Below are 19,753 nucleotides of genomic sequence, written 5' to 3'. Positions count from 1 at the left end.
ATTGTACCCATTTTTTTTCGTACCCAATTTTTTTCCTACCCAATTTTTTTTTCCTACCCACAATTTGTTTTGGTAACCAAATTTTTTTGTCGTACCCAATTTTTGGTCAAAATTTTTGTACCTAAAATTTTCGTACCCATTTTTCTCGTATCCAAAATTTTCGTACCCACATACACAATTGTGGTGATGTAGATAAACTTAAATTGATGCTTTTATATCCATCCTTTTCAAAAGTATCGTCACACCAGCACTGTCAGTACTTTGATTTTATTTAAGACAGTGTAGGGTTATGGTTATTGTGCCTTCTCCTCATTAATATATATACTCTCGTGAAGTTTCATGTTGAAATCATGTATAATATCTGAGATATACCAAGTTTAAAAGTTACATGATCCAAAAACAACAAAGGGCAACTCTAATTGAAGAAAGTGTAGAGTTATTTTTCTTGAGCATGGCACTTCTACCCGTTGATATCTTTACGTACATTAAGTTTCCTGTTGACATTTTATATAGTTTCTGAAATATAGCCCTGGACAGTTTGTGAGAGACCGACGGTCAGGCTGACGGAAAACGCCAGAACTAAATCCCTTTAGCAGAGATTAAAAAATATATATACAACATTTTGGGGGCTTGTAAGTGATTTTTGCAGGGTCATGGGAGGGAAACACAAATTCTTTTATGTTACGCTGCATAAATTACTGCATAAATAGTTGTGTTATATAAGTGAGCTAAAATTTGAATAACAACACGGTAATACACCATGTTTATAAATAAAGTAAGATGAATTCAATGCACATGCATTATCACATCACCAAAATGGCATATTACCATGATTAAAAAGTTATCATTCAAACCAAATCAATATCACTTCATGCCAGGGACGTTTGTAATTGCTAACATAGAAACCTAGAAATAATACCTTAGCCAGTCACCTGAGTCTGTTTCTTTTTATACATGTAAGTAGCGCTTAAAAACAAAATGTGCAAAGACGTTACTCAGACAAAAATTGTCAGTAAAATCTAATGTTTAAATTTTTTAATCTTTATCAAATAATCCAGCATACCTTATTCAGTTGTCAATCCATTTATCTAATGACATGTTCATTCACAACATAATTATGAAGCAGACATTGTCATGGCAACCTTTAATATTCTAGAACACTCTGAGAACTCAGATTGTCAATCAGAAACATTTGTGTATAGCTTCATCCCTCACTGTCAGACACATGCCACATTAGTGCAGTGCCATACTGGGCATGTCTAGTACAGCTCTGAGCACCAAAATAAACATTAATAATCATTTTCATTGATTGACCAATGATTATAAATAAACGATGCATAATGTGAGAATGCCATTACGTCTATCTTGTGTTTTCTGCTGGATTAGGATTTAATTATTTTTTGCTGAAATAAAGAAATTATAAACAGGTTTCCTTTTAAACAAATGACGGACGTTTTTTAATACTTCAAGTCATAATCATAACTTATTTAAAGGTTTTAAAGATGTAAAGAATTTCTTGTTTTATCACCTGATTTTCTACATTTTTGTCACCTGATTTCCTACACTTTTGTCGCCCGATTCCCTACATTTTTGTCGCCTGATTTCCTACATTTTTGTCGCCCCTAACAATCTCCGTGTGAATGAGTAAAACAACACGTTTTTTGTCACAATCAAAACAAGACGTGGTGATTTTTTTTTACAATTTTGGGAATCAAAACAAGTTTTTCGGTGTTCTTTTTCACCATTTTGAAAGTTGGGAAACAAATTTGACCCACAAAACACTACCCCGCCCCAAAGGGCCATGTTTTTAGATGAACCACTATCATTTTCAAACTCAGCCAAGTTATTATCAAACAAGAAACCATCAGAGACGGGTGATGCACCCCAAAGTTTTTTTTGTCACAATATTGCACTATATATTCAGATAAAAGGAAACGTCTTGAGGGCACAGTAGTTGGGGGGACAAGAATTTTTCTAAAGAAAATTTCAAAGGGCCATAACTCTGTGAAAAATCATCCGACCTGAACCCGCTGATAATATGCACATCTCTTGGTAGTGAAGCTTCCCATTAAGTTTCATTGAATTCCAGTCATAAGTTGCTAAGAAATAGCCCGTACAATAATTGCACTATATGTACAGTTAATGGAAAATTTCAAAGGGCCATTACTCTGTGAAAAATCATCCTACCAGAACCAGCTGATAATATGCACATCTCCTCTTGGTAGTGAAGCTTCCCGTAAAGTTTCATTGAATTCCGGTCATTAATTGCTGAGAAATAGCCCGGACAAAAAATGTGCATGGACGGACACACGGACGGACAGACGAAGCAGTGACTATATGCTCCCCACAAAATTTGTTGGGGGAGCATAAAAAATGTTCAGACCAGGTTCATAAAGACTGGACAAAAAATATGCCTTATAGTGTTCACAAGGTCTCACACTAGCCATATTAGAAAAACTTCAATTTGACCTAGTGACCTAGTTTTTTACCTCACACCAGTTTCAAAATTTGTAAAAATATCACTGGGACATATGATCTGGCTAAGTTTTATGAAAAGACAATAATTTGGACTCTTGAATGTTCCCAAAGTTTAATGTTGACCATTTACAACGAAAGATGAACAAAAGACAATCCCAAAAGCTCACCATGAGCACAGTGAGCTAAAAAGAGGAAAAGAGATCAAGGTTTGGCAACTTGGAATGTCAGAGAATCCTGAATAGTTCAGTGAATTTTTCTTATTTTTGATGTAATAGGAAATATGCAAAAAAGAACAGAAAATCAAAATGCTTTATTTCAGTTCAAAATCTTAATATAATATCAAATATACATATATATACATGTACTGGTATGTTGCAAACCAAAATTTAACTTTTACGGCATACACTTTGAAACTGTCCAAGCGTAAATTTTATATGCATGAATTATAATTTTATAAATAATATAAAGAAATAAATGGGAAAAGATATTATTTTGAAGATTTTAAAGACATATAATAATACAAGAGCACCGCCTTGCGGGTGCAGACCGCTCATCTAATTTTTTTTTTAAAGGTGAAGGGACCTATCTCAATTTCAATCACAAAGGAGGGATGGGTGGAGTGGAGAGGGGGTGTATAGTGTGGGGGTGTAGTCATTTATTACAGTATCTTCCAAAAATACCAAAAAAAATGCAAACAAAAATAAATTATTTTTTTGTTGGGGGGGGTGGATTCTTGGGTGGGATGGTTGGACGGTATTTCAAAAATAAAATAATAACAAGAGGGCCAAGAAAGCCCTAGTTCGCTCACCTGAGAAGAGTGTGTTCATTGAATTTTTACCAAATGTATTGGGCTGTTTGTAAAACATGCATGCCTGCATATGGGCTGTCAGTTGTAATGGCAGCCATTGTGTGAATATATTAGTCATTTTGACTTTGACTTTTGACCTTGGTTTCTTGAGTTGTCATCTGGACACCTTTTACAGTGTTGAGGCATTGTTATTTAGACATTTGACATATTGACTTGAACATTATGTTGGTCATCTGCCAGTCATGATCAATGTAACTATGAAGATCATGAATCTAGGCGTAAGCATTGTCAGTAAATATCAAGAAACAATTTTATTGTTTTGAGTCACTGTGATGTTGATCTTTAATGTAGTGATTTGAAATTCAAAAGGGGTATTTTTATAATCATGATCAATGTACCTATGAAGTCTTTATCCTAGGTGAAAGTGTTTTTGAGTTATCATTTGAAAACCAATTTTTGTATTTTGAATCACTGTGACTGTCACCTTTGACCTAGTGACGAGAAGATCAATAGGGGTCATTGGCGAGTCATGATCAATGAAGCCAACAGTTAGCAATTTACATTCCTAACCTAAATTTGGTACATGTAGCTGTATATTTTAGAACCCTTTATCAGCAGTAGCATATATCCATTGTTAATGTCTTCTTTAAACACAGCCTGTTGACCAGAGCTCACACACCAACAAATTACAGCAAAATGTTATTCCTGATCCCATACATTAACTTCACAAACAATCAATGTGTGTATCCTTCAGCACCCGATTGTATAAACAGTTAAACCGGCGGTTAACCACATACCGGCGGTTAAAAGTCGGTAACATGTTGGTTACTGGTCGGTAAGCGTTTGTATAAAATTTGGTTAGTTTTACCGATCGGTTAAAACCCAGTTAAAACATACCCTGCTTCCCTAGGTGGGTAAGTACAAGTAACCGAGAGGTAACTTACACAAAATGGCCGCGGCGCGCGACATTATAAAAGCTAACCATCGACGACCTTCACAATTTCGACGAGTAAACAACAAATTGCAGCGACTGACACTTTATTTGACTTAATTTACAGGGCAATACGATTTCCGACTTCGGACGACGAATTTAAGGACGCACAGAACGTGTTTCTTATATTCTGTTATGGGTATGCCGTGTGTGATCCGATGCATCAATGTCGCCCATGTTAAACTCATTTCTCCGAGAACAGGGAACAACAAAAGTACAAACAAAAAACAAAACACGTTCGAACTAATATCTTACATTTAATAATCCTTTCAAATACATAAATACTCCTTTTAATACAAAAATTGACGAGTTTGCATTTAGGGTCTTTGATAATTATTTTAGCATAGTTAAATAAAGACCCTTATGCCATCATATCATTATATTCAAATGAGAACTCAATAAACTTTCTTCTTCGTCACACGCTACTTCATGTACTCTATGTACATTACTGCTGTTAAAATGAACCGGAGCAGTTTATCAAATGTGTCGTGTTCTGAGAAAAATGGGCATAATGCATGTGCTTAAAGTGTCGTCCCATATTAGCCTGTGCAGTTCGCACAGGCTAATCAGGGACGACACTTTCCGCTTTTATGACATGTTTTGTTAAAATAAAGTCCCTTCTTAGCAAAAATCAATTTTTGGCGGAAATTGTCGTCCCTGATTAGCCTGTACAAACTTAACAAGCTAATCTGGGACGACACTTAACGCACATGCATTATGCCCAGTTTTATCAGAACACGACACAAATAATAGCCGTTGGTGAACTCGGTTGCATTTGCAGATTTCTGCATACAAAGATATATTTAAACTTGAACAATGTTTTATTTGTCTATGGTAAATTCCCTTATTGTACAAGAAAGTAAGTAAGTTTATTGTAAACATAAGCCAAATTAGAAGAATAGTCTAGCATGTTACGACGACCATGTATAATTGTTATGTTACATCTAGAACAACTAGAAGAATAGACGTCTTTGTAAGCACTCTCTTGCAGTTTGGAAGCACCAGGGATTCCGCTAAATGATGCAAATCCCGACATCATTATCAATTTGTCCCTGGTCATTTTGATGAACTCATAGTTAGAATTTACACTTTATTTTATTGTGAATTCATTTGTAAATGAATTTGATAAAAAAAATACATGTCGCTGTTTATAAGCGTGTGACACTTCGCGCGAAAATTACGTCATTAGAAAATGCATTGTGGGAATGTTTTGGTTAAAGTTACCGGTGGTTAAATTCCACTATGCGCGGTTAGGTTACTTTGCGGTATATCGTGCTTATACAATCGAGTTACCTTGAAGGTTACTATACCTGAATAACCGCAAACTTACCAAGGTTTGAATGTTACCGAGCGGTAACTTTAACCAGCGTTTATACAATCGGGTGCTGGATGACTCATTCCTTCCTCTCTCTCATAATCAATGTTAGGCATCAATGGGTTATATATATCAAATTGAGTTGTGTGTGTTTGTTCTTGTGTACTTGTAGATTTAAGAGCACATGAACTGTAGTGTCCTAGTCTGATAACAAACTAATAATTGTATAGTGTTTTCATAGTTGACATGTTAAGATTTTATATTACAAAACAAACAAATGAATTACATTCCATCTTGCATCGTTTCAAGGTCAGCCCACTGTTAGTCTGTCCGGAAATTGTCAATTTAGTGCTTTGTGTTAAATTACCAAAACAAAAAAAACTTTAAACAACAAACATCTTAAACAAGAAGGCCTGAAAGGCCCAAAGTCGCTCACCTGAGATTCAAAGGAACTGACCTGTTCTATGCAGCCCAAGATGTTATTAGAACAATATGTTCTTACCAACTTTCATGACTAATGAACTGATTGCACCCTGGCAGCCACTTTTTACAACAGACCAGAACCATTTTCATACACATCCAAGATATCATTTAAACAAATATACTGACAAAGTTTCATGAAGATTCATAAGTCCATATAAGGAAAAATGCCCCGCCCACGGGTGGCCATGTTTTTCAAGCAACTGGAACCACTTTTGAACTTGTCCAAAATATCATTGGGACAAATCTTCTGACAAAGTTTCATGATGATCGTACAATAAATATGGCTTCTAGAGAGTTAACAAGGTTAAACTATAGCTATATAAGGAAAAATGCCACGCCCCCTTGGCGGCCATGTTTTTCCATCAACCGGAACCATTTTCAAACTCATCCAAGATATCTAAGGACAAATCATCTGACCAAGTTTCATGATGATCGGACAATAAATGTGGCCTCTAAAGTGTTAACAAGGTTTTCCTAAAGCATGATACATGTATATAGCCATATTAGGAAAAATGCCCGGCCCCTCCAGGCCCGTACCCAGGCCATGGGCCCAGGGGCCCGGGCCCCCCCAGCTGGCTGTCGAACTATGATTTTTTTTAAATGATCGGCCCACTGCAATTTTTTCTCTCGTGCAAGGGCCCACAGTACACTTTCCCTTAAAACAAAGAGCAGCTATGTTTTATTGTCCCTGATAAACAAGGGGATTAGCGCTCGCTAATCGAGATAAGCCCCTAGGCAATGTTTTCTTATCGCCTTGTACACACATTCCCGATCAGTCCCCCATTGTGATCATGAATGCTTCATCTATCGATGGTTGATGTAACATGTATTTTGATTAGTGCAGCAAATGGAAGCAACTGCTACAGGAGGTTGTAGAACATGGTCTGAACATTGCTGATGCAGGTTTTTTTCCTTCTTTGAGAAGGCCCTTTCCCCTAGACGTATTTTTCACCTATAAGAGTAAAATTTTTTTTTTTGTTAAACCTTTTATTTGGGAATTTTTAGGTCCCAATATATACTTTTTACATTCAGATAGGGCCCTGAATTTGAACCGGAACAAAAACACTGACAAAGGTATTAAAACTTCGTATTTATCATTTTTGCAAGGAAATCACTGAAAAAGACTACGATGGGATATATTACATGCCTGTTGAAAAGAAAAACAGATTCATAAATTTGCCGAGCAACAGATAAGAATTTGGCAGAATTCAGTATTGAAAATAATTCAATGTGGGGACTCACGTGGTCAGATTTGATAAAAAATGGCCGCCGATGCCTCGATTCGATGGAGGAATTGAGTCTTCAAACGTTTTCCGTCAGGAAATCGCGAAATATTCCATGAGTTATCTCCACACTCAGACCAACCAGCGGAAAACGGTTCCGGCTGGCCCTATGATAGGCGTTATCCGATTAAAAACAAGTAAGTAATAAGGTAGATGTACCTGTTTGAAGACTCAATTTCTCCATCGAATCGAGGCATCGGCTGCCATTTTTTTTTATTAAATCTGACCACGTGATTCACCGCATTGATAATTGAGTACCGAGAAGTGAGTAATGTCAACCTATTAATGGCTCATTGGTAAAAAAAGGAAAATTGAAACAACAAATTGATCTCATTTTATAAGTTAACCTAATCCAGTGTAGAAAAATATTGTATAATTAAATTATCTGTTGCATTGAATTTGTTTGAAAACAGTAAAGTATGTTAAATTGATTATTTAAGAATTTCATTATTTTCCCCCAAAATTAGGCGGTTTGCGCATTTTTTTTCCTTAAAAAAGGCAAGGTCTTTCCCAAAAAATCAGAGAAAAAAACCTGTGACTTTATTGATTTGTGAAAAACAAAAATGGGGAAAGCAAAACGAGAGTTGATGTGGATAATCGTCAGTTTAAACCTGTAAGTTTCGGAAATTAAAAGCTTTTAATATTGTTGTGAATTCACACCAATGTTTAAAGCTTAAGACTTCCGAAATGTGCTGATTTACTTGTTATATTCCATTAATTCATATCGCAAAACATCGTTTTTATAAGCATTAAAATTCACCTTGCAAAGTGCCAAATTAAAAAAAAGTATATATATATAGGAAGGGGGGAACCCTCCCAAACCCTTCCCGGTTGGGCCCCCCCAGTCAAGAAATCCTGGGTACGGCCCTGCCCTCTGGTGGTCATGTTTTTTAAGCAACTGAAACCATTTTCAAACTAATCCAAGATATCATTAGGACAAATCTTCTGACCAAGTTTCATGAAGATCAGAAAATAAATGTGGCCTCTAGAGTGTTAACAAGGTTTTACTATAGCCATATAAGGAAAAATGGCCCCCCCCCTGGCAGCCATGTTTTTCAACCAACCAGCATCTTTTTTTAAACTCGTCCAAGATATTATTATGGTGAATCTTCTGACCAAGTTTCATGAAGATCGGACAATAAATGTGGCCTCTAGAGTGTTAACAAGATTTTACTATAGCCATATAAGGAAAATTGCCCCGCCCCTTGGCAGCCATGTTTTTCAAGCAAACATAACCATTTTCGAACTCATCCAAGATATCATTGAGACCAATCTTCTGACCAAATTTCATGAAGATTGGACAATAAATGTGGCCTCTAGAGTGTTCACAAGGTTTACTATAGCCATATATAGCCATATAAGGAAATATGGCCCGCCCCTTGGCAGCCATGTTTTTCAAGCAAACGTAACCATTTTCGAACTCATCCAAGATATCATTGAGGCCAATCTTCCCACCAAATTTCATGAAGATTGGACAATAAATGTGGCCTCTAGAGTGTTAACAAGGTTTTACTATAGCCATATAAGGAAAAATGCCCCGCCCCCAGGCAGCCATGTTTTTCAACCAACCAGCATCATTTTTGAACTCGTCCAAAATATTATTGGGGTGAATCTTCTGATTAAGTTTTATGAAGATCGGACTATAAATGTGGCCTCTAGAGTGTTAACAAGATTTTACTATAGCCATATAGCCATATAAGGAAAAATGCCCCGCCCCTTGGCAGCCATGTTTTTCAAGCAAACGTAACCATTTTCGAACTCATCTAAGATATCATTGAGACCCATCTTCTGACCAAATTTCATGAAGATTGGACAATAAATGTGGCTTCTAGAGTGTTCACAAGGTTTTACTATAGCCATATATACCCATTTAAGGAAAAATGGCCTGCCCCTTGGCAGCCATGTTTTTCAAGCAAACGTAACCATTTTCGAACTCATCCAATATATCATTGAGACCAATCTTCCGACCAAATTTCATGAAGATTGGACAATAAATGTGGCCTCTAGAGTGTTCACAAGGTTTACTATAGCCATATATAGCCATATAAGGAAATATGGCCCGCCCCTTGGCAGCCATGTTTTTCAAGCAAACGTAACCATTTTCGAACTCATCCAAGATATCATTGAGGCCAATCTTCCGACCAAATTTCATGAAGATTGGACAATAAATGTGGCCTCTAGAGTGTTAACAAGGTTTTACTATAGCCATATAAGGAAAAATGCCCCGCCCCCAGGCAGCCATGTTTTTCAACCAACCAGCATCATTTTTGAACTCGTCCAAAATATTATTGGGGTGATTCTTCTGATTAAGTTTTATGAAGATCGGACTATAAATGTGGCCTCTAGAGTGTTAACAAGATTTTACTATAGCCATATAGCCATATAAGGAAAAATGCCCCGCCCCTTGGCAGCCATGTTTTTCAAGCAAACGTAACCATTTTCGAACTCATCTAAGATATCATTGAGACCCATCTTCTGACCAAATTTCATGAAGATTGGACAATAAATGTGGCTTCTAGAGTGTTCACAAGGTTTTACTATAGCCATATATACCCATTTAAGGAAAAATGGCCTGCCCCTTGGCAGCCATGTTTTTCAAGCAAACGTAACCATTTTCGAACTCATCCAATATATCATTGAGACCAATCTTCCAACCAAATTTCATGAAGATTGGACAATAAATGTGGCCTCTAGAGTGTTCACAAGGTTTACTATAGCCATATATAGCCATATAAGGAAATATGGCCCGCCCCTTGGCAGCCATGTTTTTCAAGCAAACGTAACCATTTTCGAACTCATCCAAGATATCATTGAGGCCAATCTTCCGACCAAATTTCATGAAGATTGGACAATAAATGTGGCCTCTAGAGTGTTAACAAGGTTTTACTATAGCCATATAAGGAACAAGAAATATCTTTAAAAAAGATATACGGCGTAAATAGTTTAATGAATGAGATCAAGGATAGCGAATGTCTTTTTCTGTGCAGTTCTTAGCTGCATCACACGCAGTACGGGATGTTACGGGGAGTTTTCGCGGCTTATTTTACATTATAACATATTGCTGGTCATAAACCTATAGATACAAAACAGAAAACCAAAAGAAGAATGGAAGTGAAATTTAAACATATGAGTCAACCGGCCACACGAGAACAAACCTGTTTTAGTGGTCTGTCGGGCATTGCTATTTGATTCGATTATTAACAGTATCGAGAATCATCGTGCTCATGCTTAAAGTGATATTATGGGCATTTTGCACTGTTGAATTTAGCTGAAAAGAATTAACAGGTCAAAATAGTTAGTTAAAATGTGGTTACTGATCAATTATCTGCAACTCGCCTTGCTACCAGTTGTTTATAAAAATATATTTTATATTCGATATTCTTACGTGACCCACCCAGTCCTGTAAGCCGAAATGATCCGTAAAACAATATTGTGTCTTTGTGTCGTATGAACAAATCTGCACTAAAACTAAATTTAGGTTCAACTCGTAAACGCATGATCAGTTGTCAAACGAAAGTACGGTTAATATTCAAATGCATTATTTTTCTCTTTCTGGTATATTGTTTTAGTATGTTGATGCTGCATTAATGACTATAAGTGTATATGAAGTAGAAACATCAAAAATAATCAACGGTTGCGATAGACACCTATAAACTGTTACATGCTCATAATATCACTTTAGTACATTAGGCAATATGGTGGAATAATTATTGTTAAATTTATTAAAAATAATATTTATCATTGTATTGTTGAAAACACATTAAGAATCTATTATTGACATACCATAATTATATTGCTGAATATCTTCTTTTAACATATTTCTGGTCTAAAGAAAATTCCAGGTCACCTAGTTCACGGATAGCGTCTTTATTATATAACGATTATTTTACTGACCGCGAACTCCGGTGATGACCTGTATATAAACTCTGAATGTCCGCGACTTGACCCGAAACCTCGCGGGTTGAAATGCAATTCTTTAAAGTGAGGCCTCGCTTCCACTGCTCTTTATACTTTTACATGTTAACATGTTGACAGGAATATGGAAGTAAGTACTAAATATGAGAACATAGCCTTTTAAGTATAAACGCTTTTGCGCTGGTAATACTCTGAAAATAAAAGGTGTACGCACAAACTGTATTGATGTCGAGAATTGAGTGTAAAACTGTTCTATCTATTAAGCCTTTTCATTAGAGATAAAATTGTTTCATACAGTAAAACAGTGTTACAAAGACGCGGATATGTTTCCAATGTTCTGGTGGTATACTCAAATCAGCCAATGGAATAAATGAAGTGTATTCATTCGTACCTAGCCGCGGGAAATTTTATTTGAATTTTATTAGACACTTACAAAGGTCAAGTCAGGGTGAAAAGCTGGCTTATGCAGCTTACGCCGAAAAATGCCCCGCCCCCAGGCAGCCATGTTTTTCAACCAACCAGCATCATTTTTGAACTCGTCCAAAATATTATTGGGGTGAATCTTCTGATTAAGTTTTATGAAGATCGGACTATAAATGTGACCTCTAGAGTGTTAACAAGATTTTACTATATCCATATAGCCATATAAGGAAAAATGCCCTGCCCCTTGGCAGCCATGTTTTTCAAGCAAACGTAACCATTTTCGAACTCATCTAAGATATCATTGAGACCCATCTTCTGACCAAATTTCATGAAGATTGGACGATAAATGTGGCTTCTACAGTGTTCACAAGGTTTTACTATAGCCATATATACCCATTTAAGGAAAAATGGCCTGCCCCTTGGCAGCCATGTTTTTCAAGCAAACGTAACCATTTTCGAACTCATCCAATATATCATTGAGACCAATCTTCCGACCAAATTTCAAGAAGATTGGACAATAAATGTGGCTTCTAGAGTGTTAACAAGGCTTTACTATAGCCATACATGTATAAGGAAAACTGCCACGCCCCCTGGTGGCAATGTTTTTTCACCAATCTGGACCATTTTCGAGTCAGAGATATCAATGAAACCAATGTTATGACCACCTTTTTTGATGATTGGGCAAAAATTGTGACTTCTAGAGTGTTTACAAGGTTTCTCTATAGCCAAATAAGGAAAACTGCCCCGCCCACAGGCGGCCATGTTTTTCAACAGACTGGAACCACTTTTGAGCTAAAAATAAATATTTGTGTTTTTTAACCATGTTTAAAAAATAAAAAAAAATTGTGTATAGTGTTAGGGTAGATCTTTAAAAAAAAAAAATCGGGGGGGGGGGGGGGGGGGGGGGAAATAAAGAAGTTATGGCAATTTTAGCAAAATTTAATAATTTGACCTTGAGAGTCAAGGTCATTAAAAGGTCAAGGTAAAATTCAACTTGCCAGGTACAGTACCTTCATGATAGCATGAAAGTATTTGAAGTTTGAAAGCAATAGCCTACCAAATTTTTTATTTTCTAAGTATAAAGGGCCCATAATTCCGTCAAAATGCCAGTCAGAGTTACATAACTTTGCCTGCACAGTCCCCTTATGATAGTTAGTAAGTGTTGCAAGTATGAAAGCAATAGCTTTGATACTTTAAGAATAAAGTGGACCTAAACACAAAACTTAACCAAATTTTCAATTTTCTAAGTATAAAAAGGGCACATAATTCTGTCAAAGTGCCAATCAGAGTTACATAACTTTGCCTGCACAGTCCCCTTATGATAGTAAGTGTTGCAAGTATGAACGCGACAGCTTTGATACTTAAGGAATAAAATGGACCTACACACAAAACTTAACCAAAATTTTCAATTTTCTAAGTATAAAAAGGGCACATAATTCTGTCAAAATGCACGCCAGAGTTATCTAACTTTGCCTGCCCAGTCCCCTCATGACAGTCAGTAATTAAGTGTTCCAAGTTTTAATGCAATAGCATTGATACTTTATGAGAAAAGTGGACCTAAACGCAAAACTTAACCGGACGCCGACGCCAAGGTAATGCCAATAGCTCACAATTAAAAAAAAAAAATACATGAGCTAAAAATGAGAATTTCCAGAAATTCACAAATGTTGTATGTGGCTATTATATAGCTAATTCAACATCATGTAAAAAAAACACTGGGCATAAATACAAACAATATAGCTACTTCATAATTACTGTTGTTTGATAGAATTGAAATGTTTGTCAAAACTGTACCTTATTATGCCTGGCATTTTGAAAGCAAAAAGCAGCCCTTAACAAATCCTCGCTGTATCGATAGACACCATATAAGCCTACCACTAACAATAATTCTGGCTCTGCGCAGACCAATATACCTGTTGGAATATTGATTGACCACTCCATGTAAGTACTTAATACAGCCACTTTGCTTTAATTAAGCTAAAGCAAATAACCCAATACCATTCTGAAGCAGCTAAATTAACTTTCAAAATATTTATGGATTTAAATGTTTAACCCTTTACCACTAAGATACATATTTTCATGCATGTGTCCTCCCTTAGAAAGTTAAATTTAATTAAAAAAAATTCTAACTAGATTAAAGTTTTAAAGGCTTTATTTTTAACCCTTAGTTACTGATAAGCAGCAAGCATAATAAAACCTGAACAGACAGCGAGTTACTCGCAGGCTGTTCTGGTTTCATGCTGTTTGTATAATAGCCATTGTCACTTTGTTTATGAGTGGGAAAGGGTGAATTCAAATAATCTTAACGTCATTGAAGTATTTTTCATTGTCCAGACAACTTTGAAATATTGAAGTTCAACTGTCATCTTGTACTTATTTTATTGAGTTAATCATTGATAGAAAATAATAACGTAAATCTACGAATATAATACGCACTTTTTTACCTGCCTATTTTTTCTTCAAGTAGGGGGTGCAGATAATATATGAGTTTAGAGCAGAACAAAATTTCCTGTGCAAATTTTCAACTTAATCGTTGTTATTCACTTTGCGGCAGCCATTTTGAACTACACCATTACATCAAAGGGGTGCAACAGGGCTCGCGATGTCATTCGCCATTTGAGTCATTTGCGAAAATATTGAGAATTTGGCTCAATAAAAATCTTATTTGTGAAAATGCGAAAATCTAATAAAATTTCATTGAAAACATCCGCCATTAACATCGGACTGGTTTTCTATATTTGTCTCTTTGTTTTAATGAAAGTGTTCGCAATTCGATCAGTAAACGAAACCCGGTCTGTACCCGATTATGAGACATCGCTTGACCTTATTGTTATTGAAGTGCGCTGGCCAATCAACATTGAGCTCGCTTACACATGAAATGACGTTGTTGTATTTCTTAGCTGACCACTATTTATCTTTCTACCGCATATTTACCATATCTGAAGTAAAGAGTGGTAATTAAATAATTAGTTTTATGATGCTTATAGTCTATTACACCTGTCTGCCGATTGCCGAATTAAATTGAAAGGTGATAATTAATTAATTTGTTTTTTACTCCCAAACTAGCCTTAATGACAGAAGCGTATTTTAATTAAAGAGATCATGAAAAACACGAGCCATTTAATTGTTTTTTAAGTTATATTAAAGTATCGAGTTTTTAACTCGAAAAAAGAAAAAGTAATTCATTTAGACAACTATAAAAACAGAAGTAACCATTTTGTCTTCTTATTACTTTATTATTATTAGAATTATTATCGTCCCGAATATTGTCAAATTGAATTAAACGTGAAAACAAACAAGATGTGTTTGTGAAACACAATGTCCCCCTATATGATGTTTGACATTGAAGGATGACCTTGACCTTGTGAAGAATGACCTTGACCTTGACCTTTCACCACTCAAAATGTGCAGCTCCATGAGATACACATGCATGCCAAATATCAAGTTGCTATCTTCAATATTGCAAAAGTATTCATAAAATAAGCGATTTGGGCCACATATATTTGACCTCTGACCTTGAAGGATGACCTTGACCTTGACCTTTCACCACTCAAAATGTGAAGCTCCATGAGATGCACATGCATGCTAAATATCAAGTTGCTATCTTCAATATTGCAAAAGTATTTATAAAATAAGCGATTTGGGCCACATATATTTGACCTCTGACCTTGAAGAATGACCTTGACCTTTCACCACTCAAAATGTGCAGCTCCATGAGATACACATGCATGCCAAATATCAAGTTGCTATCTTCAATATTGCAAAAGTATTCATAAAATGAGCGATTTTAGCCACATATATTTGACCTCTGACCTTGAAGGATGACCTTGACCTTGACTTTTCACCACTCAAAATGTGCAGCTTCATGAGATACACATGCATGCCGAATATGAAGTTGCTATCTTCAAAATAGCAAAAGTTATTGCAAAATGTTAAAGTTGGCGCAAACAGACCAACAGACCAACAGACAGACAGACAGACAGGGCAAAAACAATATGTCCCCCACTACTTTAGTGGGGGACATAAAAACAGCGTCTCTAGTGCTTCTTTCTTTTGTAATTATGACTGCTTGACTCGGATGTCAGCAAGGGGCCCGTGTGTTATCGGTAACAATCAATGGTAATATAAACAATAGACAGAGATATTTATTATGCAACTGTCATAACAACAGCACTATAACACATCCCGATCAATATACCGGGGTAACAGATAATTGACAACACCAAATTGATTTGCTATTTTCACAACACAAAAACATATTGACACATTTTTTCGGAAATGGCCGATTTCGTACACTGATTTTTTTAGTGCGTATTTTACTCGGATTTTCAATTTTTACCGATAAATTTTGACCAAACTCGGGGGTGCGTATTATGCACGAGGCGTATTATATTCGTGGATTTACGGTATGTCACATAATTATTACCTTCAGTCTATGGCCAAATGAATTGTTGTTTCAGAAATTTTTTTCGATTTGGTTATCAATAAGCTGCTCTCACAGCGTTTTTTTCTCCCTTCTTTATAAAGTACCTGAAAACAGCACTTTCACAATTAGGAAAAAAAACAACAAATTTCTCAATTTCTGTCAAAAAAACAAACAATTGAAGGCTTCTAATTTTTTTTATCAAATACACCAATTTCCCAATATGAAGACTTCATGTCGCGAATTTTCCAAATTTCAGGGTTTTCAGCACACAATTTTTCCAAATTGGCTGGTAAAGGTACTTTTCCCAATTGGGCAAAAATATCTCTTGGTCATAATTAACTGAGATGTGTCGAAGTACATCGGGCTAGTGTCAAGATTTTTTTCAAAATCATGAGTCTCACGCTTGACGATGTACGCTCTTTTCCCCAATTGCAAGATTGCAGTAGTCAACACAACAAACATTAGCGCAAGAGCATTAGTTGAAACGTTGGTCTTGCGTTAAACACCCTTGCTAGGCGCACAGTGTGCTCATTGTGCATTAACTCTTTCAGTGCTGGAACCGAATTTTGAAGGCCTTTGCAAACAGTTTGGATCCAGATCCAAACTGTTTGCTATTCTGATAGTATTCTTTGAAAAAAATCAAAGAAAATGATCATTTTAGAAATTCAGCAGACAACATTTTAGCTGACGACAAATTTCCCAGCATGCAAAGGGTTAAAACCAAGTCCATATATTCATGTTCTTTTACTTGTACTTTGCCTGCCTGAAGACAAAATGTGTATTTTCTGACTACATAGGACGCCTTTGAAGGCATAGTGCAAAAGATTTGATTTACTCTCATGTTGGATGCCATGCAGATTAGACGCACATTACAGTGCATTGTTATGGTCTTCTTTCCATTCACTTTAAGGTATAAACTTGGACAAATATATATCTTTATACATTCTTATGAACGCATTGCAATAAAGATTTCAAAAATCTGGTAAATGCCAGCATCAAAAATGATGTATTTTTGTATGCACATGGACTAAAACAAGGATGGTTTGACACAAAATTGGAAAAATTGGAAGAGTTGTTTCAAATGTGACTGCATGACTTATTTACCTTGAAACAAACAGGCATGCTCATTAACCCATGGACTACTGGTTGGATGCAGCAATTATTTTGCCCATTTTGGAAAAGTATCGGTACCAGCCCATTGGGAAATATAAGCGCAAATACCCCTGAAATTTGGAGGAAATTTGCATTGTGAACTCTTCAAATGGGTAAATTGCTTTTTTGTTTTTTTGCGAACAAATACTTTATAATTGAGTAAAGTATTGTCAATATGTAACGCCAATTCCATATGCCTCTGCCTGTGGTGGGGGATACACACTCAACCTTATTTTATGGTTGGCATGAAAAATATCCATCAGTTGATTTAGCAGAAACAAATCACTTGTGTACCCCATCACCACAAAAAATTTAGTTGCAATGACAGTGATACTATTTTCCCAAGCCCTGTTTGTGTGGCGCTGGTACACGCCGCCTTTCTTAAGTGCCACTCTGCCCTTTTCAAAGGCAAAAGCCGCCATGTGCCCTTATTGATAACATCTTGTTTGCCCCTTGACCAAACTTCTGAGCGGACTGTATCTGAGCATGGCCCCAAGGCAGCAAACATTCACGGGGTTGTGAATTTGTCATGCGTCTATATTGAAGTGCACGCTTTCCATGCATGGAACTTTACTGTCAGCAACAATTGCGCGCTCTTAATAAATCACGGGTTTTACATGGCATCATGTATACGGAATAGTTCAGATGCTTACAAAGGGACTTGAAAATATTATCACGTGGCTGTAGAAAAATTGTGTAATCCAGTTCTATAAATGGACATGATGAAACATACTTGTACTGAAATTAAATTGCTGCCGCATACAATTTGTAACGGGTATTGATTTCACAAATTACTCACCATAAGTTATTAACTGCTCACCATTTGCATTTAACTTCTCACAAGGAACAATTGTTGTTTAAGTACATGTAAATGTTTACGGTGAAAAAGTGTGATGATGATACCCGACACCGTCTTTCATGTACTGTTTAATTACCGATGGATATAACGTAAATTTTAAAACTGTGATTCCTTGTAAATCAATTTGCGATAAACGCCAACTTCAAGACTGATGTCAATCAAAAACAAAAGTGCCAAACTGTCACAAGATACGCCTGTTCGAAGGTTTTGGACACCATGCTCAGTGCTTGAAATGCACTTAGTCACCTCGAGACCTAGTTATTGACCCGACATGACCCATATTTGAACTTGACCTAGATCTCATTGAGACGTAACATCTGACTAAATTCAGTGAAGATCAAATGAAAACTACTTCAATTAGAGAGCGGACACCATGATATTTGCTTGAAACGCACTAAGTGACATCGTGACCTCGTTTTTGACCCGGCATGACCCATATTTGAACTTGACCTACATATCATCTAGACACAACTTCTGACCAAATTAGGTGAATATCGGATGAAAACTACTTAAATTAGACAGCGGACACCTTGCTTAATGCTTGAAATGCACTAAGTGACCTCATGACTACGTTTTTGACCCTGCATGACCCATATTTGAACTTGACCTACATATCATCTAGACACAACTTCTGACCAAATTAGGTGAAGATCAGATGAAAACTACTTCAATTAGAGAGCGGACACCATGCTAATGCTTGAAATACACTGAGTGACCTCATGACCTCGTTTTTGACGCTGCATGACCCATATTTGAACTTGACCTACATATCATCTAGACACAACTTCTGACCAAATTAGGTGAAGATCAGATGAAAACTACTTCAATTAGAGAGCGGACACCATGCTCAATGCTTGAAATGCACTAAGTAACCTCGTGACCTCGTTTTTGACCCGGCATGACCCATATTTGAACTTGACCTACATATCATCCAGACACAACTTCTGACCAAATAAGGTGATGATCGGATGAAAACTACTTCAACTAGAGAGCGGACACCATGCTAAATGCTTGAAATGCACTAAGTGACCTTGTGACCTAGTTTTTGACCCGGCATGACCCATATTTGAACTTGACCTACCTATCATCTAGACACAACTTTTGACCAAGTTTGGTGAAGATCGGGTGAAAACTACTTCAATTAGAGAGCGGACACCATGCTTAATCCTTGAAATGCACTAAGTGACCCCGTGAGTAAGTTTTTGACCCACAGTGTTTTTTTTCACCATTTTGGGAATGGGGCTGGGTCCCTTTGAAATGGAAAAATTTACAGCGTTTGGCTAACATTGGGAAATTAGTGTTGTTGTTGTTTTGCTCACAAATGCTTCAAAATTGAGGAAACAAGTGTGTCTAGTATTATATTTACTAAGATTGATTTTGTATGATGGGGGATGAACAAAATATTGATGTAAAAAAAAATTAAAAAAAATTGTAGTTTGTTTTGGTTCGATTGGGAATTTTTAGCTCCCATTTGGGAAAAATATATACTTTTTACATTGGGAATGGGTCCGGTTACCGGACCAGATTTTGAATGAAAAAAACACTGACCCAGCATGACCCATATTTGAACTTGACCTAGATAATGTCTAGACACAACTTCTGACCAAGTTTGGTGAAGAT

At 36.4% G+C, this 19,753-nt stretch overlaps 1 protein-coding gene across 11 annotated transcripts in view; it reads right to left on the bottom strand.

Annotated features, from left to right (window-relative positions):
* Nucleotides 1-19,753, bottom strand: part of LOC127859396 (membrane progestin receptor gamma-like) — a 418,822-nt gene that overhangs the window by 394,454 nt on the left and 4,615 nt on the right. The window contains exon 1 of one of the 11 annotated variants that reach the window (XM_052396766.1): nucleotides 1,064-1,179. The exons of the other annotated variants lie outside the window; for them this stretch is intronic. The gene's annotated coding sequence lies outside the window, so the exon portion shown is untranslated. Of the gene's footprint in view, nucleotides 1-1,063; nucleotides 1,180-19,753 lie in introns of those variants that run through there. 11 annotated transcript variants of the gene reach the window in all.

This window comes from Dreissena polymorpha, chromosome 15 (genome assembly GCF_020536995.1).
Source record: "Dreissena polymorpha isolate Duluth1 chromosome 15, UMN_Dpol_1.0, whole genome shotgun sequence".
NCBI classification, from domain to species: Eukaryota; Metazoa; Mollusca; class Bivalvia; order Myida; family Dreissenidae; genus Dreissena; species Dreissena polymorpha.
This window is presented reverse-complemented; position numbering and strand designations above follow the sequence as displayed.